The 6684-nt window shown below is 37.4% G+C and overlaps 1 long non-coding RNA gene across 1 annotated transcript; it reads right to left on the bottom strand.

Moving 5' to 3' along the window:
- Positions 1-605: 605 nt before the first annotated feature.
- On the bottom strand, positions 606-2835 carry LOC122053630. Its single transcript, XR_006132272.1, has 8 exons — positions 2777-2835; positions 2526-2638; positions 1790-1896; positions 1648-1718; positions 1334-1391; positions 1063-1152; positions 770-872; positions 606-663 (listed from the first exon to the last, which is right to left on the bottom strand). It is a non-coding gene; the product is annotated as an uncharacterized LOC122053630 (long non-coding RNA).
- Between the last annotated feature and the right edge of the window lie 3849 nt (positions 2836-6684).

Raw genomic sequence — 6684 nt, 5'->3', positions numbered from 1 at the left:
TCCCATATCCACACTACAACAAAAACCTTCATAGACATCGGTTTTCCACCGGTGTCTATTTGATTTTCGACCGATGTCTATGAAGCCGATGTTAAAAGTCTGTCATTTTAGACATCGGGTTAAAACCGGTGTAGTATCACTTAACGACACCGATTTTCGAATCGGTTATTAACCGGTGTAGTATCACTTAACGACACCGTTTCATCGACGGTGTAAAACCGATGTAATATTGTATGTTAATAACACCAGTTTTGGCAGCGGTAAATGACCGATGTAATATTACTTTATAACATCGGTTTTACATCGGTGGAAAACCGATGTAATATGTATATTTTTTAACAGCACAGATTTGATTTTAAAACCGATAACAACAAAAAAAAAATACAAATATTCACAAATTGTACAAATATTCTTCATTCAATAATATCCATAAAATACACAAATATTCACAAATTATATAAATAATCTTCTTACAACAATATCCATAAAATACCCAAACATTCTTTTTACATCAAAAGCTAGCTAATAGATATCAAAATCAAGGTAGAACATTCTTTTAACACATCAAGGTAGAACCGCACTTCAAATGTAATCTAGCATGCATTCAGCCCACTCGAACTGCACTTCATCAATTTCAACTCTGGAGTACTTGAGATTTGTAAACTGTAAAAACACATAAATCCACCATATGTCAAATAAATAAAACAAATGTGTACATGTATCAAATAAAAAATATAAGATCACAAGTGCTTGTCATAAACATGCTTACCAGCGTGTTGAAACCTATTTTGTGAATGGTGGCTTCAAATGAACTTCACGAGCAAGGCCAAAATTTGCTATCTTCACAAAGTCCTTGGTTACCAATAAGTTCTCTGCAAAGGTCATAATCTAGTTTAATAGAATGCTAACTTCACCAGAATAATTATAGGTGCATAAATCACATTTAACAAAATAAATGCTAATCCTAGATAACAACGTTGTAGGAATAGATATGTTAAGAGCACACAAATGAATCTTTATAGGGATATTTGGTTAAAAGCGGAACTAAAGAGGTACACCTACCTCCCATGTCAATAAGTCACTTCCTCGAGTTGGATATGGCTTTTGCAAATCTAGCTCCATATAGAAGGTGTAGAGTTTGATATCTTGAAGCTACAAATCCAATCAGAAGTAGGATTAGCGTGGTAAGCAAGACATTGAAAATCCCATTAATAGACACATATTGGCCATGAGAACCCTTGTTCTTGTCATTGAAATAAGGTGACTAGGAATAAAATAGGCACTAGGAATGACTAAAAATAAGTACAACTAAAATTCATAATTAGGATACCACTAGGAACGACAGTAGTGAAATAGTCTCCTTTCCGATGCCAATCAATTTTTGTCACAACCTGCAAAGCAAAAGAATGAATAATAGAAAGGTAGTGGCAAATACTATGATTAAGTATTCCAAAGGATACACAGTGGCAAATACTATGATTAAGTATTCCACAGGATACTATGATTAAGGTAGTGGCAAAAGTAATCCAAAGGATTAAGTCTATGTCCAGAAACAATTAAGGTAATTTGATGTGCCTATATTGAAATTAATTACTATACAGATACATATGTACTCTGAAGGGGGGATACACAGTGAATATAGCTCACCTTGCAATGCTTTAATCGGATGCAATCATATTTATCATCTCGAACCCATCTCACTGCTGGAGTGGTATTTCCTAAAGCACAGAATCGAGTGCCAACTGATCTGAACAGAAACTAAAATAATATTATGAGTAAAAACACTTACCCTCATCCTTCTCTAGTTTTGATTCCTCCACATGAAGCAACTCCTTGACCCTTGCTTGATTCTCTGCACTTCCCAATCCAGTATCTAAAATAAGCACATCGCATCCTCTGAAACAATGTGTAAATGTATGTCAGAAAGAAGCAGGGTGGAATTAGGCATCCAAAACTGAATTAAAAAAAAAACCCTAGAGGGTGGAAATTGAATTACAAAAACCTGGAGGAAATGAACATACAAAAGAAACGCTAACCATAGGTACGGCTCCCTTCTTTTAACATAACCATATTAAATTTATATTCTAACATAAACCATCCAATATCTAAATTTCCATTAGATCTTCAAGGTTACAATCTTCCATAATCACCTAACATGAAACCTAAATGTCACTGAAACCATTTCAGATTCAGGTTAATCTTTATTTACAACATTCAATTACCCAATATAACAACTCTTATCCTTGTTAACTAGTAACACATCATACCCTTAACCTCCAACACCAGAACAAACAAATTCTTATTTACTCTGCCGTGGATCCAGCTCAAAACACACAGGATTCATTAGGTAACATCTACTGCAACTAATGATAGCACAAGGGTAAGGAACAAGAACTAAACCGTACCTCAATCCCCTACAAACAGAACATTACATAGTGCATCTTCACTAGCCGGATCAAGAAGAAAGAATAACAAGAAGTCATCAAAACAACCTGTTAACAACAACAACAGATCGACCTCATTACCTCTGCACCCTTCAATCACCGGAGACGATCACTGATACGAAGAAGAGATCGATCCAACAGAGCTGTGGTGGCCGGGACCAAAATACCAGTCTCTGCTTCCCAGAAAGAACCACCTGAATCAACACTAGAAAGGATCAAGGTTCGAATTCACAACCAAAACCAAACCCTTACCTCCAAGATCGAAGTTAGGGCAACGACTTGTTCTTGCCAACGAACAGGAACAGAGATCGGGAAGGAACAATGGTTGTTACCTCCTCCAAACAATCGATGCTGGCCTGATCCAACGCCGATGCCCTTGGTTCCCTCCCGACAGCCGGCGAAATTCACCGATCGAGATCCGTCACCATTGTTCACCGAGATCAGAGAAGGGAGGAAGGGATCGGGGAGAAAGAAGGTTCAGCTGTAACTAACCTCTCTTCCTCTCAACGCTCCAAGGTCCGCTCTTCGCCGGCGCCACCGAGAGAAGAAGAAATCGCCGGTCTCGGTCGCGTGAAGTCCGAAGTCGCGAGAAGGAGAAAGTCGGGGGAAAAGAAAAGGCTTCGGCGCCTTATAGAGAGGTTAACCCCAAACCCCATCCTCAACCTTTAGCAATCAGACGATTAAGAAGAATGAAAAGAGGAAACGAGAGGTTTTGACCGTGTACCCAGTGAGCGAAGAGGCCGAGAAGGAGAAAATGAAGCACGGAGAGCCTTTATGCCTGCAATTTTAGGGTTTTAACAGGCAGACATACTTCGTTATTCTTGTACTGCACTCGATCTCTCTGCTTCAGAAGAAGGAGACCCCTTTACACAAGATCAGAGATCTCGGTGTTGTTCTCTCTTCCTTCGGATTCCCTCATGTTGCCGACCAACCGTGCCATGGTGGTTGTGGGCGTCCTCTAGCTGTTCAGATCTTGTCGGCCCCTACCTTAGCCGGGAAGAGCGAAGAGAGGAAGGAGGAGGAGGAGGAGGAGGAAGAGAGGATCGGACGAGGAGGCAGAATGGAACGATTTATACTGCGATTTTGCTTAGGATGAAGCAGGTGGTTTTGATCCTAAGGGGCGTCGATCCAGGAAGGGGAAGAGATCCAGGAAAGGGAAGAGGGAGATGAGGCTGAGAGAGATGGTTGGAGGTTTAGGTTTAGGTTTAGGCTGAGAGAAGGGGCGCGATATTAGTTTTGGTTTGGAGGGAACTTTGTGAAGTGTTATAAATTTTGGCTGGTGGAAAAATTAAATTATTTTTTTTTGGTTCATTAACATCGGGTTTTAAAAACCGCTATTAAAACTGATGTCTATTAACAAAAAAAAAGGCGCTCATAGACATCGGCTAAAAAACCGATGTCTATGAGCGAAAATCTGCGCTTATAGACACCGGTTTTTGGAAAAATCGGTGTAAAATACTCAAAGACATCGGTTTTTGCTTAAAACTATTGTTGTTCCACCGATGTCTATGAGGCTTTTTCTTGTAGTGCCAAGAAGGCCATGTGCCTCGCCACGTCAGTACTGAAAGCCAATTTTGGAAATTAATATTTAATAAAATTAATAACCTAGGTGATTTGGATCGAACGTGTTAAGTTCCGCAGGAGATCCGAGTCTAAACCTAAAAGAACAAATAGATTAAGCTTTGGATCAAACGTGTTAAGTTCCGCAGGCGATCCAAGTTTAATTTAAAAGAACACATGGTAGCTAGAAAAAGGTTCAGACCTTTGTACAAAATTTTTGTACAGTGGAACCATTAGGTTTTCCGAGTAGCAACCAACAATTGGTATCAGAGCTAGGGTTTTGCCTCTGTGTATTTGGTATTAGTTTAATTATGCACATGTCATACATAATTTAGGCAGGTTAATAGTAGGATGTGCTAACTTTGTGGATATAGGATCCAACTATTATGGCTTATAGTTATTATGTGTGTGATTGGACCCTTGGACATGTCAAGAGCATTTTTATGTGTGCATGATTGTATTATAAAATACAGCAGGAGCTGTATTTAGTTTTATTAGGATTTTATTTTTGATCTAGTTACATGTACATTCCTTTTATGGAATATAGGATCGATGGATGTAAATTTTATTTTATGTTCGATCTAGTTTACATGTACATTCCTTCGAGGAATATAGGATCGAAAATGTAAAATTCTATTTATGTCGCGGATCGAATCTTGCAAGGCGTGGAACCTTTTGAGGACCAGAGGTGCAGCGAAACAAGGAGCAAAATGGATGCGACAACTAGACCCGGTGGAGGTGGCCAAAGATGGCAGCAACTAGGGTTGGCGACACACGGAGGACAGCAATAGATAAAAGCCATAATAGTTGAAAATTAGTTTTTCTGTTTATTACTTTTTATGCTGAGACTGTGTGTGCTTGTTAGTATGCATGTTAAGTAGACTAGCATAGTCAAAATTCCTCACTTTAAATAACTAAGTGGGAGAGAGATTTATTTTTAAATAAATTCCACGGTCTCCATTACTGGTTTATAAGTGATGCAACAAGCTTGCGCGTTGGCTCTGAGTGCCTTCCTCCATATCGGATGAGCTTGTTTACGGATCACTAGATTAAACTTCCATTTTGGATGACTATAGGAAGTTAATTAAGAGCGTGTGATCTTCCCCATCGGAAGGGGCACAATCTTATTAATGGGCTCAGTGTCAAGTAATGGTATACACTTAGGCACGTCTAATAGTATCCTCCCCATCGGAGTCACTGCTATTATTTGTGTGACCGAAGAAAACCAACTATTAATTTGTCAAATAAATAGGTTGACAAGATAATAAAATTAAAAACTCCTCTTACAAATGTTTGATTTTGTATACGTCTATACTATCGTGGCATACAAAATTCAACGGTGTTTGAGGTAATTTTATTTTATCATAAAGATTTATTGACAAGATAATTAATGGGTAAAACCCTCCTCTTACAAATGTTTAAATTTTATATACGTCCACACTATCGTGGCATGCAAAATTCACGGTGTTTGAGGTGTTGGTGAATTTAAATAATATTGTTTGAGGAATCAATGTTATTTTAAATTCAAAAAGTTTTGACCAAATATTTGATCAAAGACAGATCAACTATTAATTTTATTCGTCATAAAGTAAAGTTGACGAGATAATAAAATTAATGGATAAAATCTCCTCTTTGATTTTGTATACGTCCACACTATCGTGACATACAAAATTTATGGGGATTTTAAAGAATTGATCTTGACCAAATATTTTTGTGATTCTTAGGATTTAAAATGTTTGTCAATCCCCTAGTTATTATACTATAGAAAAGACTTAGTAGTCCCAATTATAATGATTGGAAATAGGACTTGGACATTAAAGTTGACTGTCTTCTTAGAACTAAGAACAATATAGGTGTATTTAATTCATTAGTTGAAACATGTTTAGTGGTGCTATCTACCAGAACTTGGAGTGTAGATACAAATGCCATTAATCATGTCCGCAATTCATTGCAGGGTTCCAGGAAACCCGACAACTAAATGAAAATAAAAACACCGTCCACATGGGCACTACTGTAAAAGTGGCAGCTGTTGCAGTGGGAGATGTTTATCCTTTGATAAGAATAAAACATGGATTTTGAGTAATTGTCTTTACCTACCAAGTTTAGAAAGAACTAGTTTTCAGTTTCTAAACTATTCAAAGAACTTGATATTCTGTCTCTTTTAATAACAAAGTTGTTATTAAGAAAAAGAGGGAAGTTATCTGTTCTGGTACGTTGGTTGGCAATTTATAAATCCAATAACTCCCACGATGCAACAAATGGAAATTAGTAACACATCTTCTAACTTTAAGAGAAAGCAACCTTCGGAAATAAACCAATTATATCTTTGACATCTAAAGCTAGGTTATATTAACTTAAGTAGGATTCATTGGTAGCTGATGAACTTTTGGGTGCATTAGTAGTGGAAATCTTTCCAACCTGCGAGTCTTACTTGGAAGGAAAAATAACCAAGAAGCTTTTAAGTCTAAGGGGTATGGAGCCAAAGATATGTTGGAATTGGTTCATTCTGATTTGTGTGATCCTATGACTATCCAGGCAAGATGTAGTATCGAATATTTCATCTATTTTATAGATAACTATTCAAGATACAAATACATTTACTTAATGTGCCGCAAGACTAAGTACTTTGATTAGTTCAAAGAGTACAAGGCTGATGCGGAGAAACGTCAAAGTAAAAGTA

Source organism: Zingiber officinale, chromosome 3A (assembly GCF_018446385.1).
Source record: "Zingiber officinale cultivar Zhangliang chromosome 3A, Zo_v1.1, whole genome shotgun sequence".
Taxonomy (NCBI): domain Eukaryota; kingdom Viridiplantae; phylum Streptophyta; class Magnoliopsida; order Zingiberales; family Zingiberaceae; genus Zingiber; species Zingiber officinale.
Note: the sequence above shows the minus strand (reverse complement) of the source record. Positions and strands in the feature narration are given on the sequence as shown.